This window comes from Aquarana catesbeiana, linkage group LG08 (genome assembly GCF_042186555.1).
Source record: "Aquarana catesbeiana isolate 2022-GZ linkage group LG08, ASM4218655v1, whole genome shotgun sequence".
NCBI classification, from domain to species: domain Eukaryota; kingdom Metazoa; phylum Chordata; class Amphibia; order Anura; family Ranidae; genus Aquarana; species Aquarana catesbeiana.
In genome coordinates, this window is record NC_133331.1 from 139544186 (window position 1) to 139567203 (window position 23018).

At 45.1% G+C, this 23018-nt stretch overlaps 1 protein-coding gene across 1 annotated transcript in view; it reads right to left on the bottom strand.

The window, feature by feature from the left end:
* RUFY2 (RUN and FYVE domain containing 2) overlaps positions 1 to 23018 on the bottom strand; it is a 127204-nt gene that overhangs the window by 550 nt on the left and 103636 nt on the right. The window lies entirely within an intron of this gene.

The window sequence follows — 23018 nt, forward strand, 5'->3', positions numbered from 1 at the left end:
CAAAAGTTACCAAATAGTGTCTGCATAGTCCACATGTAATATGCGGTATATCCAAATGTGCAGCTGGAGAAGTCTGATAATGGGGGTGTTTTATTGCTGCAGACCGCATCTGCAGGTCCCGCCAAGTGTCAAGCTGGCATGAAAGGATAGGTGAGGCATCCCCATCCAGGCAGTAGCCATGGTCCATGATTTGGTGCCAAATACTCCCCATTGAAATCTGCCAATAAATGGAAAAGGTGCACACCTCATGATTCCATACATGCAGTGCCTGGCGTGATGGCGATGCGTGGCAGGAGACACCCGCCCAGTCCCCCGCATCCCATCGTGGGAGGGGGGGGGGTTTGGGGCTGGTGCGTGTCGCAGCTCCTTTGTTTCAGATGGCCAAGCAGCTCTATAGGGACAGGCCACATAGTATAAAACACAAGGGGTAATGTAAGTATAAAACAGGTAAGGAACATTACTAGGTGTTGAAAGTAAATATACCCTTTGTGTGCAGATCCATAAGTCTATCAGACACCTAAGAATAAATAAATGGCAGTGCAAAGCTGTACAAACACTGGGCAATTGCCTCCGTCCCTATTGTGTGTGTGTGTGTGTATATGTATATGTATATGTATATATATATATATATAGGGGTTTGGTGGTACTTTAAATGAATCACATTTGTACATGTGCCTCCATCCCTATATCAAATCATTTAAAAGAAAAGGTTTTGGGACTTTGAATGAGGCAATTGACAGACAGCTCAGTATTATATAAAACCTTGACATAATTGTCATATAGCATTAAACAGTAAATACATATATAAAAAGCCATTTTGGATAGCTTATCTAGTGAATATTTTAAAGCATTTAGTAAAATACCTACCTACAAATTGTTTAACTACTCTGCGAATAATCAAGCATTCCCCAAAGAGATACTTGAAGCTGTTATCATTACAATTCCTAAGCAAGGAAAAGATCCTATGTCACCTTCCAATTCTAGACCTATTTCATTATTGAACGTGGACCTAAAAATCTACTCTAAAGTCCTAGCCAACTGCTTACTAGAAATAACACCATACCTCATTAAATCAGATCAAGTGGGGTTTGATGAGGGTCACCAAAGCCCCGATAGCATTAGAAGAATGGTTGACTTGATCAATCATATAGAAAACAACCAAATTCCTTCTCTGCTACTTGGTTTAGATGCGCAGAAGGCATTTGACAGGGTTCATTGGGGTTACATTGCAGAAACGCTCAAGAAGTTTGGATTTGCATTCCATGCAGATCAAAGGTGTTGGTCCCCTCCCCCCACTTGGAGGTTCTTTGAAGAACTACAAGTCCCAGATTGCGTATAGGACAGTATACTTTGTTGGGTGAATACATTTACATAAGGGGTGTTCCCTTGCTGGCTTTTTTTTTTTTGGGGTTCCTTTTTTCCTCATACATTTTTTCATATGTAAAATTCTTGTTCTCTTCTGTGAACTTCTCCAGGGGCTGGCACTGACATAGTTAATTTTACTGCTGTACTCGACTTGGACTTGTCCCTGCAATTAAAAAAGGGGCATCCAAAAGGCTTGGTTCCATACTCGGATCATGGTCCTCATTAAATGTGTGATCTTGGCATGAGGGTTGAAGGCCCCAAAAAGAGTGACAGCAGAATTATCTTTGGGCTGGGAGAACCACCATCTGACTGTCGTCATCACCGCCGACCATTAATAAATATGAAAATTAGGCAGAGCAAGTCCACCTTGGCAAAGTGGCAGTTGGCGTGTCGATTTAGTCAGACGGGGGACTCTACCCGCCCAAAGAGAGGATAAGGCTCAGTCTTAAAAAAAAATTGTGGATGGTCAAAGGGGTATTTCTAAAATATTACAGAAATTTAGGTAGAAAAATTATTTTAAGTAAATTGACTCTACCCACCAGGGAGAGTGTAAGGGATCTCTATAAGTTGCACTTTTGAGATGGGTAGTTTGAGTTCCGAATAGAGAGCTTCCCACCAATCTTCATCCCCAGGTAGGTAAGCTCATCAACACAATGAGGAGGAGTACCCATGTGGATCCTGGGGCAGGAAGGATGTAGCGTAAAGAGGACTGATTTGTTCCAGTTAATTTTAATTTCAGGGTAGAAGCTGAATTAATGTAGAACAGCAAGGGCCTGAGACAGGGAGGAAGATCATTAAGTACTTCAATACTGGGCACCTGCCCAGACAAATTTTTAGCTTTTAATACCTTATGTAACCTGTTTTTACAAACATTTCATGCTAAAGTTTAAAAAAAAAATCTAGTATGAGCAATGTCTAAACCAACCAATAAACTGCTAAACGGAGTGGTGATACAGAAACTTGTGGCACAGAGAAGGTGATCATGAGGGTCAGTTCTTATTTATGCACAAGCTCAAAAACCTTTGACGTCTGTTAGATCTGCTCTTCTGACCCTGTCAAGTATGATACACAGATATTCAAAAGCCAGACTGTGTGTGTGCTAATAGTCTACATGCAAAGTATTCTCAGATTTATGAAGCATGTGCTGGGAGAAGAGTTCCATGTGAGATTACGGATACAAGGCAGAGTTATGCCGCGTACACACGGTCGGAATTTCCGACAACAAATGTTAGCTGGGAGCTTGTTGTCGGAAATTCCGACCGCGTGTAGGCTCCGTCGGAATTTCCGACAAACAAAATTTGAGATCTGGATCTCAAATTTTCTGACAACAAAATCCGTTTTCGGAAACTGATCGTGTGTACACAATTCCGACGCACAAAATTCCACGCATGCTAGCTGTTGAACTTCAATTTTCTTGGCTCATCGTACCTCACCGCGCTCTTGACGTTTGGAATTTCCGACAAGATTTGTGTGACCGTGTGTATGCAAGACAAGTTTGAGCCAACATCCGTCGGAAAAAAACCCATGGTTCTTGTTGTTGGAATGTGCGATTGCGTGTACGTGGCATTAATGTTCAGAAGAAAAGAATACATCGAGAAAGTTTTGGAAGATGGTAGATGTTTGTTTCTTTTTAGATGTAATGGAAAGAGGGAACTTGTAATGAGATCTACAAAAATGAAGAGAAATAAGATATATTAGAGAGGGAGGGTGTGATGAGTGCATTTCTATGGGGCAGCATCTCAGTGTGCTAGCCTCTCTCACTGGCTCTGCACTGTAATGCCCCATACACACGGTCAGATTTTCCGACTGAAAATGTTCGATGGGAGCTTGTCGGAAATTCCGACCGTGTGTAGGCTCCATCTGACATTTTCCATCGAAATTTCTGTCACACAAAATTTGACATCTGGATCCCAAATTTTCCGACAACAAAATCCGTGTACACAATTCCAACACACAAAGTTCCACACATGCTCAGAATCAAGCAGAAGAGCCGCACTGGCTATTGAACTTCATTTTTCTCAGCTCGTTGTACGTCACCGCGTTCTTCATGTTCGGAATTTCCAACAAGATTTGTGTGACCATGTGTATGCAAGACAAATTTGAGCCAACATCCATCGGAAAAAATCCATGGATTTTGTTGTCGGAATGTGTCGGGGCATTAGCATATCTGACCAGAGCCCCTAGAAGTTTGTGGAATGTAATGGGCTCGGCAATCCTATGCTGACACCTGTGGACACCTGTGTAGATGTGGAGTGTCACGTGCCAGGTAAGGTGGTGTTTTGCTTGTTTCCTTGTTCCAGAGACAGGCAGCAGAGAGATAATGTAATCTCCCTGCTGCCCACGCTACCTGCACAGAGATGTGGGGGCGGTGAGAGATGATGTCATCTCTCTGCTCCTCTGCCCGTCGGCTCGCTGATTGGCCAGCCACCCCCACACACACACACACACACACACACCTAGCCTGCTCAGCCTCAGTCTCACCCGCCCATCCACACACAGAGCCGCCCGGCCAGTCCGCTCTCTCTGCTGCCTGCCCGCCCTCACACGGAGCTGCCCGACACTCCCGCGGAGCCGCCCGCTCTCTCATCCGCCCGTGGTGAAGCCGCCCGCTCTCTGAGCCACTCGCGGCAGAGCCGCCTGCGGAGCTCACCTGCCCAGCCAGGCTGCAACAGATTTCTCGGGGGTGGCAATTGCCCCGTTGTCCCCCCCTGGATCCGCCCCTAGATGCCATGGGCATTGCCAGTCTTTACTGACTCCGAGTCATTTTCATGTCATGAGTTGGACACAGTTGATACAAAAAGCTTACGGGGGGAAGAACATGGATCTTCAAGTGAATGCTCATTCAACTAGAGCGGTATCAGCATCATGGGCAGCAAAGGCAAAAGTTAGGCAGTCTGCATTTTGTCTTCTCGGCACACATTTCTCAACCACTACCGTATTGACCCAGGGGGCTCTTACAACGGTAGAGTTTGGAAAGCAGTTCATGCAACTAAGTCTGTGTCTAATTTAAATTTTTTTGTTAGCATTAAACCCACCCGTGTAAGCTAGTTATTTATCTCAGGAATGCTGCCATGGAAGCACCAGGAAAACTGAAAATTGTATCATACTTACCGTAATTTTCCCCTAATCGTCTTTCAGGACAGCCACCTGGAGAGACCTTGGCTCCTCCCCTCTGTAGGAAACACCTGCGCCAGCTTTCTTATAAATTTCCTCCTCCCCTGCTGGCTCCTCAGTTATTTGTGTTTCCTCCAGAAGGGAGACACCACAGGAGCCAAGCCAGGAGAGTCAGGAGGCTCAGGCAGTTGTCCTAAAAAGGAGCAGAGGCTCCTTGGGCAGTCCAGGCAAACAACTAACCTGGAGGAGGATTGTCACCCCCACATCCCTGAGTGCAGATGGAGGTCGGGGGGGCTCCCTTTTCAATATCCGAGAGCGGTAGCAGGAGGTGCAGGCCGAGCCGTCCCATACCCTCAAGCAGCGTGTAAGCACTGGCAGTGTAATCACGCCGGGTATTGGGACCGCACAGCGCCTGTGACGAGTGACGTCATGTCCGGCGGAGGGGCGTGCACTTCCGGGTTCGCGGCTTCCGGTTCCGGCCGCGAATCATGAAAAGGAGCCAGGCAGAGGCTGGAGAGGAGCCGCACATGCTGTAGAGACAGCAAAGGCTCCGGTGGTGACACCAAAATGTCGGGCGCAGAAGGTAGAGACCAGACTGCAGCTCCAGCAGAGACCAGCTCCAGCCATGTTAAGGTAAGGGGGACCTAGTGTGGAACCTCCCTGGCCTGAGACACCGCCCCCCCCCCCCCGCCCCCCACCGGGATTCATCCAACAAAATAGAAGGGGGGGGTGGGTAAAGGGCCCTCGGGTGTCAGAGGGTGGTTCATGGGGCCCCTGGTGAGGGAAGCCCACATGAAAAACGCTGTGCACCTGCAAAATTGCAGGAGAATATGATGGTAGTATTAACTTGTGGGGTTTTGTCTTTTATTTTATTTCAGAAAACAGACAAAGCCAGGCCCTCTCACAACTCAAAAAGGAGGTGCCCTTCCTGTAAAAATACACTTAAAGATTCCTGGGGGAAAGCATTGTGTAAAGAATGTATTTGCAAGTTGGTGCAGGAACATTCCACTGAGCAGGGCAGTGATTTAGCAGCTTCTGTTAAAGAATTATCAAATACATTTGAATCCTTTAAAACCTTCTTTGAAGGGTTTCAGATCCCACAGCTGCAGACTGCCCCTGCTACAGTACAAACAAAACCAAAAGTACAAGCACTACCTTCCACTAGTGCAGGCACTGCATCAGCCCCTAGGGAGGAGGCAGACGAGGAGCCTGACAGCGCAGCGTCTGGCTCCCAAGAATCAGAAGGAGAGGCCCTGGAAGGGGATTCCAGAAAACCCTCCAGGTACAAACTCTCATTGGAAGAAGTTGACCATCTTCTGGGAGCCATTCATACCACATTAGGTATACAGACTGAGAAAAAACCTTTATCCCTACATGATCAAATGTATGTGGGTTTAGGGGAACAGGAAAAGAAAAATTTTCCCGTTCATGACGTCTTAGTGGAGGCAATTAAAAAAGAGTGGCAAGAACCAGAAAGAAAGCCATTCTTTTCGAAAGCTTTAAAGAGACGGTTTCCATTTTCAGATGACAAATCATCAATATGGAATAAAAACCCGAAGCTAGATGCGGCGTTCTCACAAGTATCGAGACATACGGATCTAGCTTTTGAGGACATGGGGGTCTTATCTGAAGCAATGGATAAGAGGATGGACTCCCTGTTAAGAAAGTCATGGGACTCCACAGTGGGAAGCCTAAAGCCAGCCATGGCAGTCACGGTAGTGGCCAGAAATGTTGAGTTCTGGTTGAACCAGATTCAGGCACACATCGAGGAAGGAACTGCAAAAGAGCAGATTTTATCCTCTTTTCCCACTCTTCTGCGAGGCATCGCGTATATCGCAGATGCATCAGCAGAACTGGTACGCATGGCAGCCAGATCTTCGGCACTAACTAACTCCACACGGAGGGCCCTTTGGTTAAAAACATGGCAAGGTGATTGCGCATCTAAAGCCAAGCTTTGCGGGATCCCCTTCACAGGGAACCTGCTGTTTGGGCCAGGTTTAGAAGAAGTGCTGGACCGTACAGCGGATAAAAAGAAGGCGTTTCCGCTGAAACGGAAAGCAACCTGGAGTCAGCCATACCAGAATAAGAGGAAGCAGAGAGGGGACACAAGATCCCGTTTCTCTACACCCAAGGCAGAAAACCAGAAAAAAAGACCTTGGGTCCAGAGAGGGAAAGGCAAGGGAGGAGCGATTTTTCGTCCTCCTGAACAAGCCAAAAATAAACAATGACAAAGTAGTCCCAGTAGGAGGAAGACTGGGGGCCTTCCTCCCGCAATGGGAAGAGATATCCTCCAGTCAGTTTATTTTAAGAACAATAAAGGAGGGGTATTACCTGGAATTTTCAAGTTCACCCCCAAACAGATTTTACACCACCAGGCTTCCAAAAAACAGAGGGAAAGCCAGAGGGTTAATGAGTGCCATAACGGATCTCAAAAAAACAAGGTGTAATAATCAAGGTCCCAAGAGAAGAAAAAGGGCAGGGTTTTTACTCCCATATATTTGGAGTACAAAAACCCTCAGGAAAGGTCAGACCAATCCTCAACCTCAAACCCTTAAATCTATCCATAACTTACAAAAGATTCAGAATGGATTCCATATACTCAGTGAAGGCCCTGTTACCACCAAGCTGTTATATGGTCTCCCTGGATTTAAAAGATGCGTATCTGCACATACCCATACACCAAAGTTGCCAGAAGTTTCTAAGACTAGCAATAGAAACAGGGAAAGAAATTCTACACCTTCAATTCAGAGCGCTACCCTTCGGCCTCTCTTCCTCACCGAGAATTTTTACAAAAATTCTGGCAGAAGCTCTGGCACCATTGCGACTAAAAGGCATATCCATCATTGCCTATTTAGACGACCTTCTCCTTTTTGCAGACTCCCCCAGGAGATTGCTAGAAAACCTAGAATACACACGGAAATTCCTGGAAAGTCTAGGTTGGTTGATAAATGTAGAAAAATCCAATCTACAACCCACTCAACAAATAAAATATTTGGGGTATATAATAGATTCAGTGCAACAAAGAATATTCCTACCCAAGGAGAAGATAGAGAAAATTCAGAGAGAAATAAAAAGAATACAGACCAATCTACCATGTTCAGTAAGGAAAGTCATGTCAACGTTGGGATTACTAACATCAGCAATTCCAGCGGTACAGTGGGCAAGTCTACATTTTCGGCCATTTCAGATGTTCCTATTAAAGATATGGGATCACAAGCAGGAATCACTGGACACACAAGTGTTTATACCAGCAGGGGTAAAAAAGACCCTATGGTGGTGGAGGAAAGCAGAAAATGTAAACAAAGGAAGGTTATGGATCCTACCTATTTCCCAAACTCTAACCACAGATGCAAGTGGGGTAGGGTGGGGAGCACATTTAAACTCCCAAATCTCACAAGGGACTTGGGGAAAGGAGGAGAGGACGAAGTCATCCAATTGGAAGGAGTTGAAGGCAGTATGGTTTGCGCTTCAATCCTTCCGCAAAGAGTTGAAGGGACATCATGTGCAGGTCAGGTCCGACAACTCATCGGTAATCGCCTACATAAACAGACAAGGGGGAACCAGAAGCGGAGCCCTGTGGTCTTTAGCAAAGGAAATCCTGAGCTGGGGAGAGGAAAACATACTCTCGTTATCAGCAGTCCACTTAAAAGGGGATTTAAACAAAGTGGCAGATTTCCTCAGCAGAAAGCAAGTGAGAGAAGGCGATTGGGTGCTAAAACAGGAGGTATTCCAGCAGATTACAGAGAAATGGGGAACACCTCAGGTGGACTTATTTGCGTCAAGAGAAAACAGGAGAGTTCAAGCATTCTTTTCCCTGAGAAGAGAAGATGGAGCTCTCGGGGTAGATGCATTAGCACAAAATTGGACGTTCAAGACATGTTATGCTTTTCCCCCACCGGTGTTAATACCAGCGGTGATAAGAAAGTTGCGTACAGAGAACACATCTCTGATTCCCATAGCACCTCACTGGCCCAGGAGACCGTGGTTCTCTATGCTCAAAGAACTCACCATAGAGCCCCCCTGGTTGTTACCAGTCCAAAAAGACCTACTTTCGCAAGGCCCAGTGTACTGTCCCCAGGTAGGAAGGTGGAATTTAGCCGCCTGGTATCTGAGGAGCAGCTGCTAAAAGCAAAAGGGTTCTCAAGCCGCTTAATAGAGACACTGCTGAAAAGCAGGAAGGTTGAGACGCAGATTATATTACAAAAAGTATGGAAATGCTTTAGCAGATGGTGTGCAGAAAACAATTTCAAAACACAAAGCTCAATGGCAGTCTTAGAATTTCTACAGAGTGGTGTAGATAAAGGCCTAAGTCTCAGTACACTAAAGAGCCTGGTGTCCGCATTGTCAGTTTACCAAGAAAAACGCTTAGCAGCAAATCCATGGATAATCAGACTTATTAGATCCGTGAGCAGGCAGAAACCGATACAGAGTTCAGCCTTTCCAAAATGGGACCTGTCATTAGTGCTGGAAACTATGACAGCAGAACCCTTTGAACCTTTAAAGGATTGCAGCCTAAAGATGCTGACACTGAAAGCAATCTTTTTGGTAGCGATCACTATTGCTAAAAGGGTCTGCGAGATAGGAGCCCTATCGATTAGACCTCCCTTTTGTCAGATTTTCCCGGATCGAATAGTCTTTAAAATGGATCCGGGATTTCTGCCCAAAGTGGCCTCGAAGTTTCACCGAGACCAAGACATAGTGTTACCCTCATTTTGTTCAAATCCTTCGAAAGAACAGGAAATAAAGTTTCATAATTTAGACGTCAGGAGATGCGTCTTACATTATTTAGAGGTAACAAAAACGCTTAGAAAAACGGATTCGTTATTTATTTTAATTTCTGGAGCTAGGCAAGGGCATAAGGCTTCAAGAAGCACCATAGCCAGGTGGCTTAGAAACGCCATTGAACAGGCGTACAAACTAAGGGGCATGCAGATCCCAGACGGAATCAGGGCACACTCCACAAGGTCAATGACAGCGTCACAGGCAGAGAGAGCTGGAGCAACGCCAGAACAAATTTGTAAGGCGGCAACCTGGTCCAGCTTCGCCACGTTTGTAAAACATTATAGAGTGGACCTGTGGTCAGCCAAGGATCAGACCTTTGGAAGCAAAGTCCTACAAGCTGTGGTCCTGCCCTAAGGGTAAGTGCTCGGTTATCCTCTCAGGTGGCTGTCCTGAAAGACGATTAGGGGAAAAACGAAGTTACTTACTGGTAACGTTCTTTCCCAGAGTCTTTCAGGACAGCCGGGTACCCACCCAAATGTATACTGAGAAATAAAGATTTCCTTACAGGAAATGTGATATAGTTGATTATGTGTATCATATGTTCTTGTGTCTCCCCAGCAAACTGGAGGTGCTCTTCAAAGAACTGAGGAGCCAGCAGGGGAGGAGGAAATTTATAAGAAAGCTGGCGCAGGTGTTTCCTACAGAGGGGAGGAGCCAAGGTCTCTCCAGGTGGCTGTCCTGAAAGATTCTGGGAAAGAACGTTACCAGTAAGTAACTTCGTTTTTCCTTTCCTGGTGCCTATCCATGGCAGCATACACTCTCGCCCTTGGTATTCTATATTACGGAGAATGTTGGGGGAGGGGCTACATCTTTAATTTATGCTATTCACTGGTCCTGAGGGAGGAGTCGAGGCGGAGCTCTATCATAGGTATCCTGCCATGGATAGGCACCAGGAAAGGAAAATTACGGTAAGTATGATACAATTTTCCATTATTTTGTTTGTATTTTGATTCTCTTGATGAGAGCTGACTGCTGTTGCTATGTTGTCTTTTCCTTACTGTTTTGTACTCATTGACAACGGGCTGTGAAAATAAACAAGGAGTCTGTATAATTGGAAATCACATATCTGAAGACTGAGGGAAAACTGCAGATGAACACAAAGTAACAAACAAAAAAACACAGAAAGAAATTCTCGATTTACTTCTTCACTTGATTATTTTGTAATATATAGGAAACTAAAAAAAAATATGCTTTGTGGACAGGGGCGTGGCTTAGCGAGCAGTCGGGATGGAAGCACACTAATGGAGCTCCGTGAATGACACAGCTGACAGCCTGACACCCTGCTTGCTCTGACCTGGAAATGGGAAAATTGCTTCACCAGACCCCACACTCCAGACCCAGACGTGGACCGGCTTCATCCTCAGCCAGGAGCATCTCCGATCTTCTGAAAGCCCAGCTGGCAGCACGAGGCAACGTGGCGGGATACAAGATGGCTCGGGCCCAGCATGAAGAGGAGGATTTCAGTAAAGACTCCCAGTCTGCTGCAGAGGATACCGGTAGGGGCCAAACACGCTCCAACAAACCCCTCACCTATGCAGATATGTCTGGGTTCGCTGCAGACATTGAATCAACTTTCTCATCGGCCATCACTGATTTCAAATCAAATCTCCTAGTCCTCACTGAAAAGATGGCGACAGTGGAAGCCACAGGCAGACACAGAGACAGAGCACTCCATAGACTGGAGAAAGTAGCAGAGTCTCATGTCACACAATTCATTGAAATTAACCGACATTTAGAGGATCTAGACTAGTGGTTCTCAACCTGGGGGTCAAATGATGAGTTGCCAGGGGTCACCAAATCCTTGGCTGTTCCTGAAGCCCGCACTGCTCTCCCAGCCTTTTTGCGGTCCCCCAGCGGGGCTGTCCCTGGAACTCGCAGCCGCCCATTCAGTTCACGGCATGACTGGGGGGCAGAGACTAGAGGTCAGCTGACTGGTGAGGAATGTGAATTGGGAGGGGCTGGAGGAGACCCTATCTCCTGATTTCGGCATAGGTGTCACTGCTACGAGACACCACAAAGTCAGAGACACATTGAGTAACACTACCTGGGATTATAGTTGCCATTAAAGGTCCCTACTACAGTTCTCAGATCAGGAGATGACCTTGATCAAGAGCACCTAAGTTGGCTGATCAGAACTCCCCCAGCACTGCCACTGATCCCAACTCCCCACCACTCATCCCATTCCCCCCACCAAGGAGTAAGAGAAGGAATAAAAATACAGAATACATGGAAGGGGGAGGAAAAGAGGGGGAGGAACAAAGAAAAAGGGAGAGAAAGAACAAGAAATACGGCTAGAAAGAGGGATGGGGGGAAAAAAAAACAAGAAATTAGCATAGAGAGGGATAAAAGGGAAATATACCATAAAGGGTTTTAATACTGTAAGAGTGGAAGGGACTCGGGGAGCGCTAAATGTCCGTGGGTTAGGGCCGCAAATGACTTGTCTTGCCTTGGGTGCTGACAACCCAAGCTATGAAAATAATTTTACGTAAGTGCGCGCGGGCACGGGAGCGGACATGTTCTGACCTGCTCCGCACGCCGCCGGCCTTTCCAAGCCACAAAAAGCCAGAGGGAAGCCGCACACATCGCCATTCTTAGAGCGATCCGCACTATGAACCGGAGAGGAGGGGGGACAGCCAAAAAGAAACCCCCGACTGCTAACTACTCGTTCCGTTCGGGGAACGCTGCAGCAAAGACTCCCCCATCCAAGATGGCATCGGGACGGAGGACAGAGGCTGATACAGCAAAGCAGGTGAGTGGGACCCAGGGACACCAAAGCCTCCCTGCACAAAGATTCTCTCCCCACAACACTGGGACTGCAGGCATAGACCGAGAACGAGATCCCTTCTCCTCCCAGTCACAGGAGGATATTACAGGACTGCAGAAAGATGGGTCCCCACGGTTCTCTCTCTCCCCCTCCCAAACTTATCAAGGGGGGGCACTAGATGGCGCAGATTCCCCTGCTTCCTCCATGGAGAGGAACATGGCTGAGATAGCAGAACTTGCACTAAGCCAAAACAGCATAGGAAGTGAACAACAGCCTCCACCTCCAGCAGCATATTCTGGGGATTCTGTCCTCCTTGCTCGCTTCTCAGCATTACTACAGCAAGAGCTTACAAAAGCCTGCCAACTGATTACAGCAGAAATGAAGCATGACTTTAATGATATAGGGGACAGATTGGATACCATTGAATCCAAAATGGATGGCACAGTGCGGAAGGTAAATCAAAACTCAAGTATGATAGCCTCACTGCAAGATCAATTAGACCAAGCCAACGCCAAAATTGAAGATCAGGAAAATAGATCCAGACGCTATAATTTTCGAATCCGCGGTCTACCAGAGGCAGTTACTGATCTAGAAGACGCAGTACATACTCTCATGCAAGATCTGATTCCAGATATTTCCCCACAGCACATGGAAATTGACAGGGTACATCGGGCTCTGACGGCACCAAGACAAGACGGCCCTCCTAGAGATGTCATAGTCAATCCACATTTCTATAGAATCAAGGAACAAATAATGTCTACAGCCCGGGCAAAGGGCGAAATAAACCTCTTGGGTCACCAGATACAAATTTTTGCGGACATATCGCAGATGACTATCCAAAAAAGACGGGCCCTGAAACCATTATTGGCACAGCTCACTAATCACCAAATCAAATATCGGTGGTCGTTTCCGTTTCGACTATCTTTTTCCTTCAAGGGGAAATCATACTCCTTTGCAAATTTTCCGGATGGAGAAGATATCCTTTTGGGTCTTGGTTTAATATCCAGGGACTCATCGGCCCCCAAAGCACAACAACAGGAAATGGATCGCCCAATCTCACCCCTCTGGGAACAACAACGCCAGCGATATTCCTCTAGAAGGCGACACCTAGCAACCGGACCGGACGGATGAAGTTGAAGAGGAAACTCGCTTGTCTACTCTTCTAACTTTTACCTTATTAGGAGAAGTATCCACTACACCCTAATATAGGGTACCATAGTAAACCCGTACGGGTTCCCCCTGTTAGCAGTTTAACAGTTTAGATTTTGCCCTGTTGGCTAACATTAGCTATCTTTATTTGTCTTCAGGACACTAAAGAGACTGCCTACACCCTGGAGGGGTAAAACCCCCCTCTCGGTATTGAGAGATTAGATTAGAGCTGTTTCACTCATGTTTATTTGCTCTCTTCTAGAATGTTTCCCTAGATATAACACATCCTGAACCCCCCAATCTAAAGCTAAAAATTTGGATTAATATTGCTTAGCTTGGTTAGAATAGAGGAAATGTAATAGTTTAAACCTTATGGATCCAACTGACTCCCCTCTATACCACTACAATGCCTTATACGGAAAGTGCCGAGGCGAAACCGCATGCCACTCCCAGACAAGCTTGTCTTCATCGCTTAGATGAAAACAACCTCGCCATACTTAGTAGAGACTATAGTCTCAAGGACCATTAAGAATATGTTTGTGATGATGGTTCTGTTTTTTATGTACTTTATCTCTGAGGTGAAAGGTGGACATTGGTCCAGTCCATCTTATCCTAACATTAACTTCTTTTTTCTCTTTTCTTCTGTTTTCCCCTTATACTTGAGTGCACCCCTGGGCCAGAAAACTGGAGAGGCCTGCCGAAACTCTTCCTTCTCGAGAATCAGGATGACTATCTGCAACAGGCAAGTACAGTCTGCCAGAACACGATGCTAAAGTCACAGGTGTCTCTTTCACACACTAAAGTTTTAACACATAATGTGCAAGGTCTGAATTCCCCTACTAAACGCGCTAAAGCCTTCCTTGACTACCATAAACTAGATGTAGATTTTCTGCTCCTCCAGGAAACGCACTTCTCACGCACTTCAGCTCCCAAATATCTAAATGCTAGGTTCCCCTTGATTTACTTATCTAATGGGGTGGATAAAAAAAGAGGGGTAGCGATATGCATTGCAAAAAGGGTACCATTTACCCCCTCAACAGTCATTAGAGATAAGGAGGGGAGGTATGTCATGGTAGCAGGGAAAGTAAATGATAGTGCCGTCACTCTCATTTCATATTACGCCCCCAACACGGGTCAGGTGACTTTTTTCGAAACCATGTTGCGAACACTGATGCCTCATGTACAAGGCCAAGTGATAATGGGAGGGGATAGTAATGTCTCCTTAGATCAAGCCGCAGACAGGACCAATATACATAAACCTGTCCTGAAACATGTTCCCAAACAGGGAGTCAAACTGGCCCGAATCCTACACTCCTATGATCTCATAGATACTTGGCGGGATTCCCATCCCACCACCAGAGACTATACTCATTATTCTCAGGTCCATAAAACGTATTCGCGCATAGACCATTTGTTAACGCAATCTTCACTTTTACCCTCAATCGAATCAGTCAAAATAGTACCTAGCTCATGGTCAGATCACTCCTCAGTGCTGATGGCACTGACTGATCTATGGAAAAAACCAAAACCCTCCATATGGCGACTTAACGCATCGTTACTCAATGACCCTATTATATACACTGAAATTGAGAAGGCCATACAACAATTCTTTACAGTTAATCAAGCTAACGACACGTCCCCAAGTATTAATTGGGCGGCACATAAAGCCACCATTTCGTGGCACATTGATTCAAGTGGCCTCTAGGAAAAAAAGGGATGATGCACAAAAAATCCAACAACAAGAAGATGAATTACATAAAATAGTTCAGGAACAAAAATCTAACCCTCATCTTGACCTGCGACATAAAATAGACACAGCTAGAACGGCACTAAATCTTAGTTTAACAACCATAGCTGAGAAATTTCTACGCTGGTCTAGACATCGCTATTATACCAAGGGAGACAAACCTACCACACTTTAAGCTAGAAAACTTACAGCGCGACCATTTAACCCAGCCATGCCTAGACTGCGTACTCGAGACGGGAAAATCACTCAAAACCCCCAAGAGATACTTCTAGAATTTTCAAAATTCTTTACTGATCTGTATAATAAGCCCACCCCATTTTCCAAGGACCGAGCAGAGGAAATTTTCAAAGACATCCCCTTGCCAACATTAGAACAGGAACACACAGAATTAATGGAAGCAGACTTCACGGAAGGAGAAATTCTGGCAGCCATTAAGAGCTTGAACCCCTCAAAGGCACCTGGCCCAGATGGCTTTACGGGCCACTATTACAGAAAATTTGCAGCCATACTGACTCCCCACTTGTGTTCCTTTTTTAATGCGATACGGAAAGGCAACCCCTTATCTTTACATGAAAATGAGGCCCTCATTCAAGTAATCCCTAAACCAGGAAAGGATCATGGGGATCCCGCAAATTATCACCCGATATCGCTTATTAATGTAGACCTTAAACTAATGACCAAAGTCTTGGCAACCAGAATGAATTCTTTTCTGGCCAAATATATCCACCCTGATCAAGTGGGATTTGTTCCAAACAGACAGGCCCCGGATCAAGCCCGACGAGCGATAGACATCATTGCAGCACTTAATTCAAACTGGGACAATTTGGGCCCGCGGAGGGGTATGATTTTGTTATTAGACCTTTGTAAGGCTTTCAACTCGGTAACGTGGGAGTATATATACTACGCATTGAGAAGATATGGATTTGGGCCCCATTTCCTGAATATATTACAAGTACTGTACAAAACACCCACGGCCAAAATCCAGATAAAAGGCTACAAATCCCACACAATTAACATACACAGGGGAACGAGACAAGGGTGCCCCCCTCTCTCCTATTCTATTTATCTTAGCATTAGAACCCCTAGCGATAAAGCTTAGGAACCACCAAGACATAAAAGGCATATGCTGCGGAGACGCGGAGCAGAAATGCTCTCTGTTCGCCGATGATATCCTTATGTTCCTTTCCTCCCCGATCACGTCCCTTCCTAACTTATACCGAGTCTTGAGGCGCTTCACTGCACTCTCAGGTCTCACGATAAACCACTCCAAATCTGAAGCCCTAAATCTGACCCTAGAACCACAGACTGTACAACTTCTCCAAAAATCATTTCAGTTTAGATGGCAACAAAATAAACTCCCATATTTGGGAATTTTTCTAACTAACAATCTGCAGACTCTGTATCAGGCCAATTACCCCCCTCTCTATAAGAAGCTATCAGCAGACTTATTGTCATGGGCTAAAAGCCCTCCATCGTGGTTTGGCAGACTGTATTCCATTAAGATGAATATCTTACCAAGACTGTTGTATTTGTTCAGAACCCTTCCAATAGCAATCAATAGGCATGATCTTAAGGTTTTTCAGAAAAAGATTATGCAGTTCATTTGGGGAGACACAAGACCCAGGGTGAATCAGCGAACCCTATATGCCCCCAGACTTAAAGGGGGGTTGGGAGTACCAAATTTGGTCAGGTATTTTGAGGCAGCCCAATTGGCCCAATTAATTCGCACTCACTCTGGACTGCCTCAACCATCTTGGATGAAGCTGGAATCATCCCCATACCCCACAAAACCGATAAGCCATTTGATGTGGCTCCATATGAAAGACAGACCGACCATTTTATGCCCCACATTATCATTCTCATTAGGTTTATGGGATAGATTACAAAAACCTTTTACCTTCCGCTCACCTCATGCTCCCTTAGCCCCATTAACGGGCAACCCAGAATTCACCCCAGGTCTTAATACTCAAAGATTATTATGGTGGACCAATAAGGGCTTGATTCGTATAGCCGACTTATGTGACCATAGAGGTATACTATCGAAGCAATTCCTTATAGAAAAATACCAATTACCTAACACAGAACTCTATCACTACCTCCAGATAGTACATTTCCTGAAAACTCTACAGCGCAAAGCTGACATTATGACGTTCATTCCAATGGAATATTTATGCAGGTCCTTCGATAAACATAAAGGTCACATATCTAACATTTATGGTATTTTTTCCTCTAAGTCAGAAAAATTATTTTACATGCAAAAGTGGGAACAAGATATAGAGGAAACGATGGAAATGGACACGTGGTTTAATACGGCTCAATTAGCCTCAAAAGGTTATATAAATACCTCCCTAATAGAGGCGAATTATAAAGTCTTATTACGGTGGTATATGGTCCCGGCGAGAATCGCTACATACATTCCCGGCGCATCCCCATTGTGCTTTAGGGGGTGTGGAGGGGAGGGCACGATATATCATACTTGGTGGTCCTGTCCTAAGGTTAGAAGGTATTGGATACGCATCTACAATTTTATCTACTCATTGACCCAAGTTAACCTAACCAAATCCCCACAACAGGCTCTACTGGGATGCCCAGTGGAAGGTGTGCCTCGATACACGAAAAAACTCATATCCTTTGTCTTCACAGCAGCTAGAATTGCGATTGCTAGATCCTGGAGAAAACCTCTGATCCCATTTGAACTGGTAAAAGCTAAACTGACATGGATCATGATTAATGAACGCCTGTCGGCGATTCTATCGGATAAACAACGGGTTTTCGACAGGATTTGGGAACCATGGTTGACATACCTATCTGTGGGCTTCGATAATTAATGGATCTAAGAAAAGTTTCCCAGGGGTGCACTCAACCCCAACCCTTCCCCCTATCTCTTCTTTTCTTCTTTTTCTGCTCCATTGCTCCTTAACTTTCCCTCTCTCCACATTTATTAGTTTACGTAGGTTCTCCTGTCTGGTGTTGTTGCCCTCGCAACATTAGCAAAGAATCAAGAAGCGATAGTAGCATTGCTGCTTGTAAGTGGGGGGGGTTGGGGGGTCGGGAGCCTCTCGTCCGCAGAGTTGATCCCATGCGGGGTGGACGGGCGGGCTCCTGGCACCACAGCCTCTCTACAAAGAATACATAAGTGATAAGGTAACGATTCTAAGGCACTAAAATATAAGGACAGACAGATGTAGAACTGATATACTCACCAGTAAAAATGTTACATTTTGCTATATGTACTGTGTGTAGGCCATGTTGGCCGAGCTCTGTTCTTCTAATCTTTTCTACATTGTTGTTTATATTTGAGAAATATGTATTGTATATTTTTCATACACTATATTCAATAAAAATATTGGAAAGAAAATAATTTTACGGTTGGGGGTCCCCACAACTTGGGAAATTTTATCAAGGGGTCACGGCACTAGAGAGGTTGAGAACCACTGATCTACATAATAGAGGACGCAGAAATAATATAAGTGTAAGGGAGATCCCTGAGGCTGTGGATAGTGAGCAGATCATTCTTGCTTTGCAGAGAGTTTTCAACAGTCTATTGGAACGGCAGGAGGATTCAGACATTGAATTTGTCAGAGCACACAGGGCTCTCAGAGCCAGGGGCCCAGACACTGCACCCCCAAGGGACATCATCTGCCGCCTGCAGAATTACCCACTTAAAGAGGACATCATGAGAAAAGCACGCAGAAACGAACACAATGTCTTTAATGGTGCAAATATCATGTTCTACCAAGATCTCTCTCAAATTACTTTGAAAAATCGTTGGGCTTTGCGCCCCCTGTTGGACAAACTCAGAAAGAGACCCCTTAGATATACATGGCGCTTCCCTTTTGCTTTGGTGGTCACTAACGCAGGAAAACAGTATATACTACGCTTACCTACTGATCTACCTGATTTCTGTGAGGCCCTAGTCTTGGAATTAAGTTTTTCCCTACTTTCTTCTCCCTTTCCTTTTCTGACCCTTCTTTATCTGTTTATAACTATGAAATCAAAGCTAGTTGTACCAACAGACACCACTAATCAAGTGTGATAATAAATTTCACCAGCATAAATTACTAGGAGATGTGAAAATATCAGGCCATACTGGCAATATACTCTCCTTGGACGTGGAGAGATTCAAAGTTATATGACTACTTAGATACCTATTGTACCTTATCATTGAATACCTCAAGATGCCTGATTATGTGGTGACACTGTACTAGTTGTATTTGTTATATGCTTTGATATGTAAACCTGAATATGACTTCAATAAACTTTTGATGTTTAAAAAAAAAAATTTGCTTTGTGGTCTCACACAGAGGTATGTTCCCTGGTATGGTCACTCAGTGTTGTGTAACACACAGTCTAAAAAAAAACAGCGATTATGACCTATTCCAGTCAAGGACTCTGGAAACGATTCTTTGTCAGACAATCTCATGCCAACCCCCACAGCAGTTTACCCAAAAGAAAACATCTGAGTCTACTATATTTATTCATTACAGGTACTTATATAGCGCTGTCAATTTACGCAGTGCTTTACATATATATTGTACATTCACGCTAGTCCATATTCTTGAGAAGCTTACAAACTAAGGTCCCTAACTTACAATTATACATACACATACTAGGGCCAATTAACCTACCAGCATGTCTTTGGAGTGTGGAAGGAAGCCAGGGGTACCCAGAGGAAAAACCACACAATCACAGGGAATACATGCAAACTCCAGGTAGGTAGTGACATAGTTGGGATTGGAACTGATGACCCTAGTGCTAGCTAGGTGGAAGTGCTAACCACTGTGCTGCCCATGTAGTAGATCAGGTCCTGCAACCAAAATAAACACATTCCCTTTTTCCTACAACATAGCCCACCATTGAATTACTGCTTTGTCTCAATTAGTTCTGAAGATAGTTCTAATAAAAGCTGGCTCCCAAAAACACATTTGTTCCTACCATCTTACCTCTCTGTCACACCACATTTGTTACATCCTCTACAGCTTCACATCTCCTGTATTAAACTCCACTGCTTTTTGCTTCTACATAACAAGTCCTCTTTCTTTTAAATATACACCCTTCCCATTTCTGTTTCATCTTCCACTATACATCATGTATTTCATCACTTTCCAAACTATAGGACTGATCCATATGCCCTCACTCCTGTTCAAGCACAAAACTTCTATCCTTTCCCCCTAAATCAAAAATACCTCCAATATACCAGTCCTTCTGGCTTTACGTTCCACCATGACAATGTCACCACACACACAGTCAACCCCCTGCGTACTTAAATTGCATAATCTCCATGTCTTCCCACTTTCAGCAAACTATTTTACCCATATTTTCCCATCTCTGTCCCACCTTCCCTTTCCCACCCAAGTTTTCTACCTTCTTCTAGGTCTGTTCTATTTTACTTCACTTTATTTTGTATCTCAACCCTTCCCACTTCTGTTTGTTGCCATTATTATGCCATCCAACTTCTCTTTTATTTTTATGTATCCCAATTATCCTACACCTTCTATAATGTAATTACACTCAGTTTAACCTTTCTTGTGGCACCGCAAGGCAATCCCTTACTTCCCACCAAGTTTCTGCAACACAGACAGTTTCCCTCTACATACTATTCTCTATCCAACATACAGTACCTAGATGTCTTCTCTGTACACCTCCCCCCCTCCAGATCATACTCCACACATCAAATAGATGTCCTGATCTCCTTGCACTAAATCCTATCTAGCAAGCAGACTAGACAGTGATCTCTCTCCAGCTCTCAGAGACCCTGATCACATTTACTCTTGCTATCAAACCTGTAGAAGGCCCAGCTCTTTTCTATATTCTCCAGTACTGAACACAACAACCCCAAATCCCTTATTGGTTGTCCCTCATCTAGTATATAAACCCCTCATTTCCCTCTTTGTACTCTTTGCCTTGCCTGTAACAGCCCTGTTCTCCTATTTGTACTTCCCAACCTAAGGAAGTTCCCCTTTTTTCTGTACTACCAATGTTAAAGCGCAGTTCCACCAAAAATGGAACTTCCGCTTTAAGTGACGGTGACCCCTGACCCCCTGACATGTCACATTTGGCATATCAATTTTTTTGGGGGGGCGGATACCCTCTTTTTAGAGGCATCCAGCTCCCACTTCCTCCCGGGTCTCCGCGGCTCCGAAAGGAAATTCACTTCTCCCCCCTTGTCACATGTCACAGGTCCCAGAAGATTGCCTGGCCATTTACAGCGTGTCTCGCACATGAAGCCACAGCCGGGCGCCCACAGTAAGAATGCCGGCACCGTGGAGAGGAGAGGAGAGGAGCGGGGCTTCATACGCCCGCATCGCTGGACCGTGGGACAGGTGAATGTCTGTTTATTAAAAGTCAGCAGCTACACTTTTTGTAGCTGCTGACTTTTATTTTTTTTTTTTTTACGGCAGAACTCCGCTTTAAGTAAATAGAGCTCCCAATCTCCTCTATGTTCCTCTCAAGTCTGTAAAAGCCTCTCTATGTAACTCACCAACCTGTAGAAGCCATGGATCTGTCTTTATTGTACCCCTTTAGCCTTTAGAAGTCAAAGATCTTTATGTAAACTCCAGCCTGTGAAAGTCCCCAAATCTCCTCTCTCTGTACTCCTCCAGCCTATAGAAGTCCCCAATCTCCTCTCTGTACTCCTCCAGCCTGTAGACGTCTCCAGTCTTTTCTTTCTGTACTCCTCCAGCCTGTAGAAGTCCCCAATCTCATCTCTCTGTACTCCTCCAGCTTGTAGAAGTCCCCATTCTCCTCTCTCTGTACTGCTCCAGCCTATAGAAGTCCCCAAAGTCCCACACATACACATGTAGCAATAACTCATGGTGGAGCTACTGATTTAAAGCAGGCTGTTTCTGTCACCTTTTTACCTGTAGTTTCACTAATACCAGATTTAGAGTCCACGTTGAACTTATCATCTAACAATGTAGGCACTAGTCACTTTAATACTTTTCCAATGCTTTAATGGGAGATAACTGGAAGAAGTAGTAGGAAAGAGGTAGAAGAAGAGTTGCAGGGAAGTTCAAATACCTTTTCTTGGTATAGCAATAAGGAATTGAAATCTCAGGGATGAATGTATCCTTCAGTTCAGGATTAAATCTTTGCCCGCCCGGATAGGTCTCTCACACTAACCTAGCAGCCGGTGCGCAGCACGAACAAAAATTCTCTGCCACAGACTTGAGTGAAACAAACTGTAAGATCCTCTGCCACAGGATGTAGTAGTTTTCAGTGAACAGCAATACAGTACCAGAACCTTTAAGCCGACCCGGCAGTACTATGTGGTAGGTAACTTAAGATGCGTCCTCCAATTGAGTCACCAGGCCCCTCTCCAGACCAGCGCTCCGCATGATCCTTCCATGACGGGTCCTCCCCTGGATTCTTCTCAATTGTCCAGCTTCTTCCCGCAGGACAGACAGCACAGGACCATCTCCACAGCCGTTGTAGTAGGCCCCAGACAAACTTCTGGGCCCACCCACACGCTGCAGCAACGTGGTCCTCCCGCCCGGAGGACCACGAGGTAGGACTCCTAACACATACCTGTCAGCCAGGAGGGCCAGCAGGTGGACCGAAAAAGACCCAGAAATATGGCATCTGTCCATTAAATACCCCCTCTCAGAATGCACCGCAGGGGACAACCTCTGCCGAGTTACTTCTGAGAAAGAAGAGCACTCAATACACCTCAGTCTGCTGCTTACCAGCTCCCGTCTGTAGTGACACTGACATCTACAGGCGACGGAGTGGAACTGCACGAAACACAACCAGGGTTGGAACAGAAGCTAATTTAGCTATAGATTAAATCTGAACTATGTACAAAAAAGATGACCCATTAAATTTACATATAAGCGGTAGATTAAAAATCTACCAGCGCTACACACACAAACAATCTCCTCTTTGTAGATGTTTCCCCCAACTTCTCTCTGTAAACCAACCTTCCCCTCTTCCCAGTATCCTCCCTGTAGATGCCTCCTCCCATTTCCTCTCTGTGGTTGGTCCCCCAGCTCCTCTCTGTAGTACCCCATCCCCAATAGCCTCTCTGTTGTAGCCCACCCCATCTCGTTTGGTAAAAGATCACCTTCCCAATCGCCTCTCTGTAGTAGACCCCAATCT